The sequence below is a fragment of the Scyliorhinus torazame genome, chromosome 7, assembly GCF_047496885.1.
Source record: "Scyliorhinus torazame isolate Kashiwa2021f chromosome 7, sScyTor2.1, whole genome shotgun sequence".
Lineage (NCBI taxonomy): Eukaryota > Metazoa > Chordata > Chondrichthyes > Carcharhiniformes > Scyliorhinidae > Scyliorhinus > Scyliorhinus torazame.
The window spans coordinates 20,388,795-20,402,882 of NC_092713.1; the positions used below are offsets into that span (position 1 = coordinate 20,388,795).

A 14,088-nucleotide genomic window follows, 5' to 3' on the forward strand; every position below is an offset into this window, starting at 1 on the left:
GACAGTGAGCCAGAGGCAGGAACAGTGATCCTCGGCAGGGACAGTGAGCCAGAGGCAGAGACAGAGAGCCAGAGGCAGGGACAGTGAGCCAGAGGCAGGGACAGTGATCCAGAGGCAGGGACAGTGATCCAGAGGCAGGGACAGTGATCCAGAGGCAGGGACAGTGATCCAGAGAGAGGGACAGTGAGCCAGAGGCAGGGACAGTGAGCCTGAGGCAGAGACAGAGAGCCAGAGGCAGGGACAGTTAGCCAGAGGCAGGGACAGTGAGCCTGAGGCAGGGTCAGTGAGCCAGAGGCAGGGACAGTGAGCCAGAGGCAGAGACAGAGAGCCAGAGGCAGGGACAGTTAGCCAGAGGCAGGGACAGTGAGCGCATGGTCAGTGAGCCAGAGGCAGGGACAGTGAACCAGAGGCAGGGACAGTGAGCCTGAGGCAGGGACAGTGAGCCAGAGGCAGGGACAGTGAGCCAGAGGCAGGGACAGTGATCCAGAGGCAGGGACAGTGAGACAGAGGCAGGGACAGTGAGCCAGAGGCAGGGACAGTGAGCCAGAGGCAGGGACAGTGAGCCAGAGGCAGGGACAGTGAGCCTGAGGCAGGGTCAGTGAGCCAGAGGCAGGGACAGTGAACCAGAGGCAGGGACAGTGAGCCAGAGGCAGGGACAGTGAGCCAGAGGCAGGGACAGTGAGCCAGAGGCAGGGACAGTGAGCCAGAGGCAGGGACAGTGAGCCAGAGGCAGAGAGATTGAACCAGAGTAAGGGACAGTGATCCAGAGGCAGGAACAGTGATCCAGAGGCAGGGACAGTGAGACAGAGGCAGGGACAGTGATCCAGAGGCAGGGACACTGAGCCAGAGGCAGGGCCAGTGAGCCAGAGGCAGAGACAGAGAGCCAGAGGCAGAGACAGAGAGCCAGAGGCAGAGACAGTGAGCCAGAGGCAGAGACAGTGAGCCACAGTAAGGGACAGTGAGCCAGAGGCAGGGACAGAGAGCCAGAGGCAGAGACAGTGATCCAGAGGCAGGGACAGTGAGCCAGAGGTAGGGACAGTGAGCCAGAGTAAGGGACAGTGAGCCAGAGGCAGGGACAGTGAGACAGAGGCAGGAACAGTGAGCCAGAGGCAGAGACAGTGAGCCAGAGGCAGGGACAGTGAGCCAGAGTAAGGGACAGTGAGCCAGAGGCAGGGACAGTGAGCCAGAGGCAGAGACAGTGAACCAGAGGCAGAGACAGTGAGCCAGAGGCAGAGACAGTGAGCCAGAGGCAGTGACAGTGAGCCAGAGGCAGTGACAGTGATCCACAGGCAGAGACAGTGAGCCAGAGGCAGGGACAGTGAGCCAGAGGGAGCGACAGTGATCCACAGGCAGAGACAGTGAGCCAAAGGCAGGGACAGTGAGCCAGAGGCAGGGACAGTGAGCCAGAGGCAGGGACAGTGAGCCAGTGTCAGTGACAGTGAGCCAGAGGCAGGGACAGTGAGCCAGGGGCAGGGACAGTGAGCCAGTGGCAGGGACAGTGAGCCAGTGTTAGTGACAGTGAGCCAGAGGCAGGGACAGTAGCCAGAGACAGAGACAGTGAGCCAGAGGCAGGGACAGTGAGCCAGAGGCAGGGACAGTGACCGAGAGGCAGAGACAGTGAGCCAGAGGCAGGGACAGTGAGCCACTGGCAGAGACAGTGAGCCAGAGGCAGGGACAGTGAGCGAGAGGCAGGGACAGTGAGCCAGAGGCAAAGACAGTGAACAAGAGGCAGAGACAGTGAGCCAGAGGCAGGAACAGTGAGCCAGAGGCAGGGACAGTGAGCCAGAGGCAGGGACAGTGATCCAGAGGCAGGGACAGTGAGCCAGAGGCAGGGACAGTGAACCAGAGGCAGAGACAGTGAGCCAGAGGCAGGGACAGTGAGCCAGAGGCAGGGACAGTGAGCCAGAGGCAGTGACAGCGAGCCAGAGGCAGGGGCAGTAAGTAGGAGTCAGGGACAGTGAGCCAGATGGAGGGACTGTGAGCCAGAGGCAGGGAGAGTGAGCCAGAGGGAGGGACAGTGAGCCAGAGGCAGAGACAGTGAGCCAGAGGCAGGGATAGTGAGAAAGAGGCAGGGACAGTGAGCCAGAGGCAGTGACAGTGATAAAGAGGCAGGGACAGTAAGCCAGAGGCAGAAACAGTTAGCCAGAGGCAGGGACAGTGAGTCAGAGGCAGGGACAGTGAGCCAGAGGCAGGGACAGTGAGCCAGAGGGAGGGACAGTGAGCCAGAGGCAGGGACAGTGAGCCAGTGGCAGAGACAGTGAGCCAGAGGCAGAGACAGTGAACGAGAGGCAGAGACAGTGAGCCAGAGGCAGGGACAGAGGGCCAGAGGCAGGGACAGTGAGCCAGTGGCAGAGAAAGTGAGCCAGAGGCAGAGACAGTGAGCCAGAGGCAGGGACAGTGAGCCAGAGGCAGGGACAGTGAGCCAGAGGGAGGGACAGTGAGCCAGAGGGAGGGACAGTGAGCCAGAGGCAGGGACAGTGAGCCAGTGGCAGGGACAGTGAGCCAGAGGGGGGGACTGTGAGCCAGAGGAAGGGACAGTGAGAAAGAGACAGTGAGCCAGAGGCAGGGGCAGTGAGACAGAGGCAGGGACAGTAATCCAGATGCAGGGACAGTGAGCCAGAGGCAGGGACAGTGAGCCAGAGGCAGGGACAGTAATCCAGAGGCAGGGACAGTGAGCCAGAGGCAGGAACAGTGAGCCAGAGGCAGGGACAGTGAGCCAGAGGCAGGGACAGTGAGCCAGAGGCAGGGAAAGTGAGCCAGAGGCAGGCACAGTGAGCCTGAGGCAGAGCCAGTGAGGCAGATGCAGGGACAGTGAGCCAGAGGCAGGGACAGTGAGCCAGAGGCAGGGACAGTGAGCCAGAGGCAGGGACAGTGAGCCAGAGGCAGCGACAGTGAACCAGAGGCAGAGACAGTGAGCCAGAGGCAGGGACAGTGAGCCAGAGGCAGGGACAGTGAGCCAGAGGCAGGGACAGTGAGCCACAGGCAGGGAAAGTGAGCCAGAGGCAGGCACAGTGAGCCTGAGGCAGAGCCAGTGAGGCAGATGCAGGGACAGTGAGCCAGAGGCAGGGGCAGTGAGCCAGAAGCAGGGACAGTGAGCCAGAGGCAGGGACAGTGAGCCAGAGGCAGCGACAGTGAACCAGAGGCAGAGACAGTGAGCCAGAGGCAGGGACAGTGAGCCAGAGGCAGGGACAGTGAGCCAGAGGCAGAGACAGTGAGCCAGAGGCAGGGACAGTGAGCCAGAGGCAGGGACAGTGAGCCAGAGGCAGAGACAGTGAGCCAGAGGCAGGGAAAGTGAGCCAGAGGCAGGGACAGTGAGCCAGAGGCAGAGCCAGTGAACCAGAGGGAGGGACAGAGAGCCAGAGGCAGGGACAGTGAGCCTGAGGCAGAGACAGTGAGGCAGATGCAGGGACAGTGAGCCAGAGGCAGGGACAGTGAGCCAGAAGCCAGGACAGTGAGCCAGAAGCAGGGACAGTGAGCCAGAGGCAGGGACAGTGAGCCAGAGGCAGGGACAGTGAACCAGAGGCAGAGACAGTGAGCCAGAGGCAGGGACAGTGAGTCAGAGGCCGGGACAGTGAGCCAGAGGCAGAGACAGTGAGCCAGAGGCAGGGACAGTGAGCCAGAGGCACAGACAGTGAGCCAGAGGCAGGGAAAGTGAGCCCGAGGCAGGGACAGTGATCCAGAGACAGGGACAGTGAATCAGAGGCAGGGACAGTGAGCCAGAGGCAGGGACAGTGAGCCAGGGGCAGGGACAGTGAGCCAGAGGTAGGGACAGTGAGCCAGAGCCAGAGACAGTGAGCCAGAGGCAGGGACAGTGACCCAGAGGCAGGGACAGTGAGCCAGAGGCAGAGAGATTGAACCAGAGTAAGGGACAGTGATCCAGAGGCAGGAACAGTGATCCAGAGGCAGGGACAGTGAGACAGAGGCAGGGACAGTGACCCAGAGGCAGGGACAGTGAGCCAGAGCCAGAGACAGTGAGCCAGAGGCAGAGCCAGTGAACCAGAGGGAGGGACAGAGAGCCAGAGGCAGGGACAGTGAGTCAGAGGCAGGGACAGTGTGCCAGAGGCAGGGACAGTGAGCCAGAGGCAGAGACAGTGAGCCAGAGGCAGGGACAGTGAGCCAGAGGCAGGGACAGTGAGCCAGAGGCAGGGACAGTGAGCCAGAGGCAGCGACAGTGAACCAGAGGCAGAGACAGTGAGCCAGAGGCAGGGACAGTGAGCCAGAGGCAGGGACAGTGAGCCAGAGGCAGGGACAGTGAGCCACAGGCAGGGAAAGTGAGCCAGAGGCAGGCACAGTGAGCCTGAGGCAGAGCCAGTGAGGCAGATGCAGGGACAGTGAGCCAGAGGCAGGGGCAGTGAGCCAGAAGCAGGGACAGTGAGCCAGAGGCAGGGACAGTGAGCCAGAGGCAGCGACAGTGAACCAGAGGCAGAGACAGTGAGCCAGAGGCAGGGACAGTGAGCCAGAGGCAGGGACAGTGAGCCAGAGGCAGAGACAGTGAGCCAGAGGCAGGGACAGTGAGCCAGAGGCAGGGACAGTGAGCCAGAGGCAGAGACAGTGAGCCAGAGGCAGGGAAAGTGAGCCAGAGGCAGGGACAGTGAGCCAGAGGCAGAGCCAGTGAACCAGAGGGAGGGACAGAGAGCCAGAGGCAGGGACAGTGAGCCTGAGGCAGAGACAGTGAGGCAGATGCAGGGACAGTGAGCCAGAGGCAGGGACAGTGAGCCAGAAGCCAGGACAGTGAGCCAGAAGCAGGGACAGTGAGCCAGAGGCAGGGACAGTGAGCCAGAGGCAGGGACAGTGAACCAGAGGCAGAGACAGTGAGCCAGAGGCAGGGACAGTGAGTCAGAGGCCGGGACAGTGAGCCAGAGGCAGAGACAGTGAGCCAGAGGCAGGGACAGTGAGCCAGAGGCACAGACAGTGAGCCAGAGGCAGGGAAAGTGAGCCCGAGGCAGGGACAGTGATCCAGAGACAGGGACAGTGAATCAGAGGCAGGGACAGTGAGCCAGAGGCAGGGACAGTGAGCCAGGGGCAGGGACAGTGAGCCAGAGGTAGGGACAGTGAGCCAGAGCCAGAGACAGTGAGCCAGAGGCAGGGACAGTGACCCAGAGGCAGGGACAGTGAGCCAGAGGCAGAGAGATTGAACCAGAGTAAGGGACAGTGATCCAGAGGCAGGAACAGTGATCCAGAGGCAGGGACAGTGAGACAGAGGCAGGGACAGTGACCCAGAGGCAGGGACAGTGAGCCAGAGCCAGAGACAGTGAGCCAGAGGCAGAGCCAGTGAACCAGAGGGAGGGACAGAGAGCCAGAGGCAGGGACAGTGAGTCAGAGGCAGGGACAGTGTGCCAGAGGCAGGGACAGTGAGCCAGAGGCAGAGACAGTGAGCCAGAGGCAGGGACACTGAGCCAGAGGCAGAGACAGTGAGCCAGTGGCAGGGACAGTGAGCCAGAGGCAGCGACAGTGAGCCAGAGGCAGGGACAGTGAGCCAGAGGCAGGGACAGTGAGCCAGAGGCAGGGACAGTGAGCCAGAGGCAGAGACAGTGAGGCAGATGCAGGGACAGTGAGCCAGAGGCAGGGACAGTGAGCCAGAAGCCAGGACAGTGAGCCAGAAGCAGGGACAGTGAGCCAGAGGCAGGGACAGTGAGCCAGAGGCAGGGACAGTGAGCCAGAGGCAGGGACAGTGAGCCAGAGGCAGAGACAGTGAGCCAGAGGCAGGGATAGTGAGCCAGAGGCAGGGACAGTGAGCCAGAGGCAGAGACAGTGAGCCAGAGGCAGGGACAGTGAGCCAGAGGCAGGGACAGTGAGCCAGGGGCACAGACAGTGAGCCAGAGGCAGATAAACTGAGCCCGAGGCAGGGACAGTGATCCAGAGACAGGGACAGTGAATCAGAGGCAGGGACAGTGAGCCAGAGGTAGGGACAGTGAGCCAGAGCCAGGGACAGTGAGCCAGAGGCAGGGACAGAGAGCCAGAGGCAGAGACAGTGACCCAGAGGCAGGGGCAGTGAGCCAGAGCCAGAGACAGTGAGCCAGAGGCAGAGCCAGTGAACCAGAGGGAGGGACAGAGAGCCAGAGGCAGGGACAGTGAGTCAGAGGCAGGGACAGTGAGCCAGAGGCAGGGACAGTGAGTCAGAGGCAGAGACAGTGAGCCAGAGGCAGTGACAGTGAGCCAGAGGCAGAGACAGTGAGCCAGAGGCAGGGACAGTGAGCCAGAGGCAGCGACAGTGAGCCAGAGGCAGGGACCGTGAGCCAGTGTCAGGGACAGAGGGCCAGAGGCAGGGACAGTGAGCCAGAGGCGGGGACAGTGAGCCAGAGACAGGGACAGTGAGTCAGAGGCAGAAGCAGTGTGCCAGAGGCAGGGACAGTGAGCCAGAGGCAGGGACAGTGAACCAGAGGCAGAGACAGTGTGCCAGAGGCAGGGACAGTGAGCCAGAGGCGGGGACAGTGAACCAGAGGCGGGGACAGTGAACCAGAGGCAGGGACAGTGTGCCAGAGGCAGGGACAGTGAGTCAGAGGCAGGGACAGTGAGCCAGAGGCAGGGACAGTGAACCAGATGCGGAGACAGTGAGCCAGAGGCAGGGACAGTGAGTCAGAGGCAGGGACAGTGAACCAGAGGCGGGGACAGTGAGCCAGAGGCGGGGACAGTGAGCCAGAGGCAGGGACAGTGAGCCAGAGGCAGAGACCGTGAGCCAGAGGCAGAGACAGTGAGCCAGAGGCAGCGGCAGCGAGCCAGAGGTAGGGACAGTGAGCCAGAGCCAGAGACAGTGAGCCAGAGGCAGAGACAGTGAGCCAGAGGCAGCGGCAGTGAGCCTGGGACAGAGGCAGTGAGCCAGAGGCAGGGACAGTGAGCCAGAGGCAGAGACAGAGAGCCAGAGGCACGGACAGTGAGCCAGAGGCAGGGACAATGAGTCAGAGGCAGAGACAGAGAGCCAGAGGCAGGGACAGTGAGCCAGAGGCAGGGACAGTAAGCCAGAGGCAGTGAGCCAGAGGCACGGACAGTGAGCTAGTGGAAGGGACAGTGAGCCAGAGGCAGCACATGTGCCACCAGTCTATGTACTGGAAAGATACTTGGAGCCAGTGTCGAGGGAAACGCTGCGCCGTTTTGCTTCTGCGAGTCATATTTCACCCTTACGCTTTGAAAAAACTCCACAATAAAGTTGCTAAATAAACTCCCCGCTTCTGCACCATTGATATGGATACAAATGAGTGTGAATATGGACACTGGTCACCTTAATATCCGCAAAAAACCCATGGCAGAGTATCTGTCTCAGGTTTTCAATTAATGCCATAACCAATACCCCCCAAAAATGTGAATTATTGCGAACAAACAGCCATGGAGATTAAAGGGAATCAGTTCGTGGCCATCTCTGAACTTAACGATGAGATGCCAGGTTTTCAATGAAAGAAATAAACATGCAGCTGGGAGAACAGTGTTAAATATTCCTTTTGAAATGTTATTTTCCCCCCGAGCAGATACACGAGCTGCGGATTTTTAAAATAATAGCACAGCCTGTAAGTCGCCGTGATTTCAAAAACATCTGGATCAAACCATCGTCTGGGCGGCAATGCTTGGGGGAGGTTAGTTTAATCGTCTATTATTTTGCTGCCTATTCGTACAGGGAAATACAAAGATTTCAGTCTGTAACTGTGGGTGTGTTGTTTGTATTTATAGTGATAAACTTTATTAGTGTCACAAGTAGGCTTACATTAACACTGCAATGAAGTTACTGTGAAAATTTGTGTTTGTTTATGTTTGTGTATGTCTGTTTCTGGGTGTTTGTTCATGAGTGTGTTTGTGTGTATCTTTGTGTATGTGTTTGCCTGTTTGTTTGTATGTCTGTTTCTGTGTTTGTTTGTGTTTGTGTTGATGTGTGTATATTGACGTGTGGTCATGTGTATATTTGTGTGTGTATATTAATATTAATAATCTTTAATAATCTTTATTGTCACAAGTCGGCTTACATCGACACTGCTCACTGTGAAAAAACCCCAGTACACTGAGGGAGAATTCAGAATGTCCAATTCATCTAACAGCGCGTCCTTCCGGACTTGTGGGAGGAAACCGGAGCACCCAGAGGAAACCCACGCAGACACAGGGAGAACGTGCAGACTCCGCACAGACAGTGACCCAAGTCAGGAACCAAACCTGGGACCCTGGCGCTGTGAAGCAACAGTGCTAACCACTGTTCTACCCTATGCATGTATGTGTGCATGTGTGTTTACAAACATAGAACATACAGTGCAGAAGGAGGCCATTCAGCCCATCGAGTCTGCACCCACCCACTCAAGCACTCACTTCTACCCTATCCCTGTAACCCAATAACCCCTCCTAACCTTTTTAGACACGAAGGGCAATTTAACATGGCCAATCCATGCTAAATTGGACTGTGGGAGGAAACTGGAGCACCCATAGGAAACCCACGCAGACACGGGGAGAACGTGCAGACTCAGCACAGTGACCCAGCAGATATCAAACCTGGGACCCTGGCGCTGTGAAGGCACAGTGCTAGCCACTTGTGCTACCCTGCTGCCCTGTGACTTGTGGGAGGAAAATTGTGCTTCACCGTGTTGATGTGTGTCTGTGTATGTGTGTGTGAGTGTTTATGTGTGTTGATGTGTGGATGTCTGAAAATGAAATGAAAATTGCTTATTGTCACAAGTAGGCTTCAAATGAAGTTACTGTGAAAAGCCCCTAGTCGCCACATTCCGGCGCCTGTTCGGGGAGGCCGGTAGTGGAATTGAACCGTGCTGCTTGGTCTGCTTTCAAAGCCAGCGATTTCGCCCTGTGCTAAACCAGCCCCTTCAAGTCTGAGTGTCTTGATGTGTGTCTGTGTGTGTGTGTTGATGTGTCTGTCTGTGTGTTGATGTGTGTGTACCTGTGTGTGTGTGTGTCTGTGTGTTGATGTGTGTGTTTGTGTGTTGGTGTGTGTGTCTGTGTGTTGGTGTGTGTGTGTGTGTGTTTGATCCTGGCTTGCACAGGAGTCTCTCGGTCCCCACTCGGTTTGGATCCTGGGGAAATCTCACAGGAAAAGTCAGAGATCCACAGTGACCTCCAGCACAAGCTGTCTGGTCGGAATGGGACATCGGTAAAGGTCCAATGCCCCAAGTTAGTTTGCGTGTGGTTTTGACCAGAACTCCGATTTAAACCCGATAGTTTCCATAACTGAGTCGGAACAGAAAGGCGCTCACTTACTTCGCATCTATTCCCCGCACAAATTGCTCTGGTGCCTGAAGCGAATTGAAATGGTTTTTTCAGCAACCGATTATTCCAGCATTATCCGCGCTCTTCTTTCTGGAGGCACCGCGGGAGTTTCGTGACCAACTGATTGCAACTTAGTAAAAGTGGGAGAGGAGAAGCAGACTTACTGTTCCAGTGCTGGTGCCTGCTGCCAGGGGGCACTGGGCAGCTCGCTGGCATCCCGGCCGCTGTATCTGCTCCCAGCCTCAACACAAGCGCTGGCCGCCCAGGCGCTGCTTTCACTTGGAGGATGTGCCCAGGACCCGGGCTAACTATTTGGAAAGACCGCCCCGTTACCGTGGTGACTGCTCCCGCACTCCGCCACTTGCCGCAGCCGGGCTGGGCAGAGCCAATGCAGACAGAACATAGATTGTGCTGAGGGGCTGAGAAACACCCTGCCCCCACAACCCATCATTAAACAGCCCCCCCCCTCAAATACACACTCCCCCCACCCCCTCACACACACACACACACCCCCACCCCCTCACACACACACTCCCCCCACCCCCTCACACACACCCCCCACCCCCTCAAATACACACTCCCCCCACCCCTCAAATACACACTCCCCCCACCCCCTCACACACACACACCCACCCCCTCACACACACCCCCACCCCCTCACACACACACACACCCTCACCCCCTCACACACACACCCTCCCCCCCCCCACCCCCTCACACACACACCACCACCCTCCCCACCCCCTCACACACACCCCCACCCTCCCCACCCCTCACACACACCCCCACCCCTCACACACACCCCCACCCCCTCACACACACACACACCCCCACCCCCTCACACACACACCCTCCCCCCCCCACCCCCTCACACACACACCACCACCCTCCCCACCCCCTCACACACACCCCCACCCTCCCCACCCCTCACACACACCCCCACCCCTCACACACACCCCCACCCCCTCAAATACACACTCCCCCCCACCCCTCAAATACACACTCCCCCCACCCCCTCACACACTCCCCCCACCCCCTCACACACACACCCCCTCCCCCCCCACCCCCTCACACACACACCACCACCCTCCCCACCCCCTCACACACACCCCCACCCTCCCCACCCCTCACACACACCCCCACCCCTCACACACAACCCCACCCCCTCACACACACACACACACCCACCCCCTCACATACACACCACACCCCTCCCCACACTCCCCCCCCCCCACACACACACCATCACCCTCCCCACCGCCTCACACACCCCCTCCCACACACCACCCCCTCCCTCCACCCCCCACCCCCTCACACACACACACCCCTTCCCCACCCCCTCACACTCCCCCCTCCCCACCCCCTCACACACCCCCCTCCCCACCCCCTCACACACACCAGCCCCTCCCCACACTCCACCCACCCCCTCTCCAACCTCCCCCAATTCCCCTCACACACACACCACCCACTCACACACACCACCCCCTCACACACCACCCCCTTCCCCACCCCCTCACACACACCACCTCCCCACCCGCTCACACACATCACCCCCTCCCCACACTCCACCCACCCCCCTCTCCAACCTCCCCCCATTCCCCTCACACACACACCACCCCCTCACACACACCACCCCCTTCCCCACCCCCTCACACACACACCCCTTCCCACCCCCATACACACACCACCCCCTCCCCACACCCCCCTCTCCAACCTCCCCCCCACCCCCTCACACACACACCAACCCCTTCCCACCCCCTCACACTCACACCACCCCCCTCCCCTCCCCCCACACCTCCACTCCCCACACTCCCCCACCCCCCTCTCCAACCTCCCCCCACCCCCCTCTCCAACCTCCCCCCACCCCCCTCACACACACACCACCCCCTCCCCACCCCTACACACCACCCCCTCCCCCTCACACACTCACCACCACCTTCCCCCCTCCCCCATCCCCTCTCCAACTTCCCCCACCCCCCCTCACACACACACACCCCTCCCCACCCCCTCACACACACACCACCCCCCTCCCCACCCCCAAACACACACCACCCCCTCCCCACACTCCCCCTCTCCAACCTCCGCTCCACCCCCCTCCCCTCCCCCACACACACACACTCCCCACACTCCCCCCACCCCCTCTCCAATCTTCCCCACCCCCTTCACTCACACACCACCCCCTCCCCACACTCCCCCCACCCCATCCCCTCACACCCTCCCATTCCCCACCACCTCACGCCCTCCCATTCTCCACCCCCTCACGCACACCACCCCTCCCCACCCCCTCACAAACACCACCCCCTCACCACACTCCACCCACCCCCCTCTCCAACCTCCCCCCATTCCCCTCACACACACACCACCCCCTCACACACACCAGCCCCCTCCCCACCCCCTCCCCACACGCCCTCTCCAACCTCCCCCTCACACACACACCAACCCCTTCCCACCCCCTCACACTCACACCACCACCCCCCACTCCCCACACTCCCCCACCCCCCTCTCCAACTTCCCCCCACCCCCCTCACACACACACCACCCCTTCCCCACCCTTTCACACACACACCACCACCCTCTCCTCCCCCCCATTCCCCACACTTCCCCACCCCCCTCTCCAACCTCTCCCGACCCCCCTCACACACACACCACCCCCCTCCCCACCCCCTCACACACACACCACCCCCACCCCCTCACACACACACCACCCCCTCCCCCTCACACACTCACCACCACCTTCCCCCCTCCCCCATCCCCTCTCCAACTTCCCCCACCCCCCCTCACACACACACACCCCTCCCCACCCCGTCACACACACCACCCCCCTCCCCACCCCCAAACACACACCACCCCCTCCCCACGCTCCCCCTCTCCAACCTCCGCTCCACCCCCTCCCCTCCCCCCACACCCCCCCCTCCCCACACTCCCCCCACCCCCTCTCCAATCTTCCCCACCCCCTCACTCACACACCACCCACTCCCCACACTCCCTCCACCCCCCACCCTATCCCCTCACACCCTCCCCTTCCCCACCACCTCAGGCCCTCCCCTTCTCCAACCCCTCACGCACACCACCCCCTCCACACACACTATCCCCCTCCCCACCCCCACACACACACCCACCTCCCCAAACTCCCCCACCCCCCCCAACTCCCCCACCCCCCTCCCCACCCCCTCACACACACACCCTTCCACCCCCCGCACACACACCACCCCCTCCCCACCCCCACACACACACACACCCCTCCCCACACTCCCCCATCTCCCTCTCCAACCTCCCCCCACACCCCTCTCCTCCCCCCACACCCCTCCCTCTCCAACCTCCCCCCCCCATCCCCTCACACATACACGCCCCCTCCCCTACCCCCTCCCCACACTCCCCCCACCCCCCTCTCCAACCTCCCCCCACCCCCACACACACACCACCACCCTTTCCTCCCCCGTACCCCACTCCCCCACCCCCCCTCTCCAACCAGCCCCCAGCCCCCTCACAAACACACCACCCCCTCCCCACCCCCTCACAGGCACACCACCCCCTCCCCCTCACGCACACACCACCTCCTTCCCACCCTCCTCCATCCCCTCTCCAACCTCCCCCAACCCCCTCCCCACCCCCCACACACCCCCCTCTCCTCACACACACACACACACACACACACCCTCAACACCCCCTCACACACACACCACCCCCTCGCCACACTACCCATACCCCCTCTCCAACCTCCCCTCCACCCACCTCCCCTCCCCCCCACACACACACCCTCCCCACACTCCCCCACCCCCCTCTCCAAACACCCCAACCCCCCTCTCACACACACACACACAACCTCCCCACCCTCCCCCACCCCCTCTCCAAACTGCCCCCCACCCCCCTCACACACACACCACCCTCTCCCCACCCTTTCACACACACACCACCACGCTCTCCTCCCCCCCATTCCCCACACTCCCCCACCCCCCTCTCCAACCTCCCCCGACCCCCCTCACACACACACCACCCCCCTCCCCACCCCCTCACACACTCACCACCCCCTCCCCCTCACACACTCACCACCACCTTCCCCCCTCCCCTATCCCCTCTCCAACTTCCCCCACCCCCCTCACACACACACACCCCTCCCCACCCCGTCACACACACCACCCCCCTCCCCACCCCCAAACACACACCACCCCCTCCCACGCTCCCCCTCTCCAACCTCCGCTCCACCCCCCTCCCCTCCCCCCACACCCCCCACTCCCCCCACCCCCTCTCCAATCTTCCCCACCCCCTCACTCACACACCACCCCCTCCCCACACTCCCTCCACCCCCCACCCCATCCCCTCACACCCTCCCCTTCCCCACCACCTCAGGCCCTCCCCTTCTCCACCCCCTCACGCACACCACCCCCTCCACACACACTATCCCCCTCCCTACCCCCACACACACACCTCCCCAAACTCCCCCACCCCCCTCCCCACCCCCTCACACACACACCCTTCCACCCCCCCGCACATACACCACCCCCTCCCCACCCCCACACACACACACTCCCCTCCCCACACTCCCCACCCCCCTCTCCAACCTCCCCCCACACCCCTCCCCTCCCCCACACTCCCCCACCCCCCTCTCCAACCTCCCCCCACACCCCTCCCCTCCCCCACACCCCTCCCTCTCCAACCTCCCCCCCACCCCCTCACACATACACCCCCCCTCCCCTCCCCCCACCCCCCTCCCCACACTCCCCCACCCCCCTCTCCAACCTCCCCCCACCCCCACACACACACCACCACCCTCTCCTCCCCTGTACCCCACTCCCCCACCCCCCCTCTCCAACCAGCCCCCAGCCCCCTCACAAACACACCACCCCCTCCCCACCCCCTCACAGGCACACCACCCCCTCCCCCTCACGCACACACCACCTC

The 14,088-nt window shown here is 61.4% G+C and overlaps 1 protein-coding gene across 2 annotated transcripts in view; it reads right to left on the bottom strand.

Annotated features, from left to right (window-relative positions):
* LOC140426065 (prostaglandin F2-alpha receptor-like) overlaps positions 1-9,584 on the bottom strand; it is a 42,375-nt gene extending 32,791 nt beyond the window's left edge. The window contains exon 1 of one of the 2 annotated variants that reach the window (XM_072510384.1): positions 9,354-9,584. The gene's annotated coding sequence lies outside the window, so the exon portion shown is untranslated. The other variant, XM_072510385.1, reaches the window with a different exon arrangement.
* Between the last annotated feature and the right edge of the window lie 4,504 nt (positions 9,585-14,088).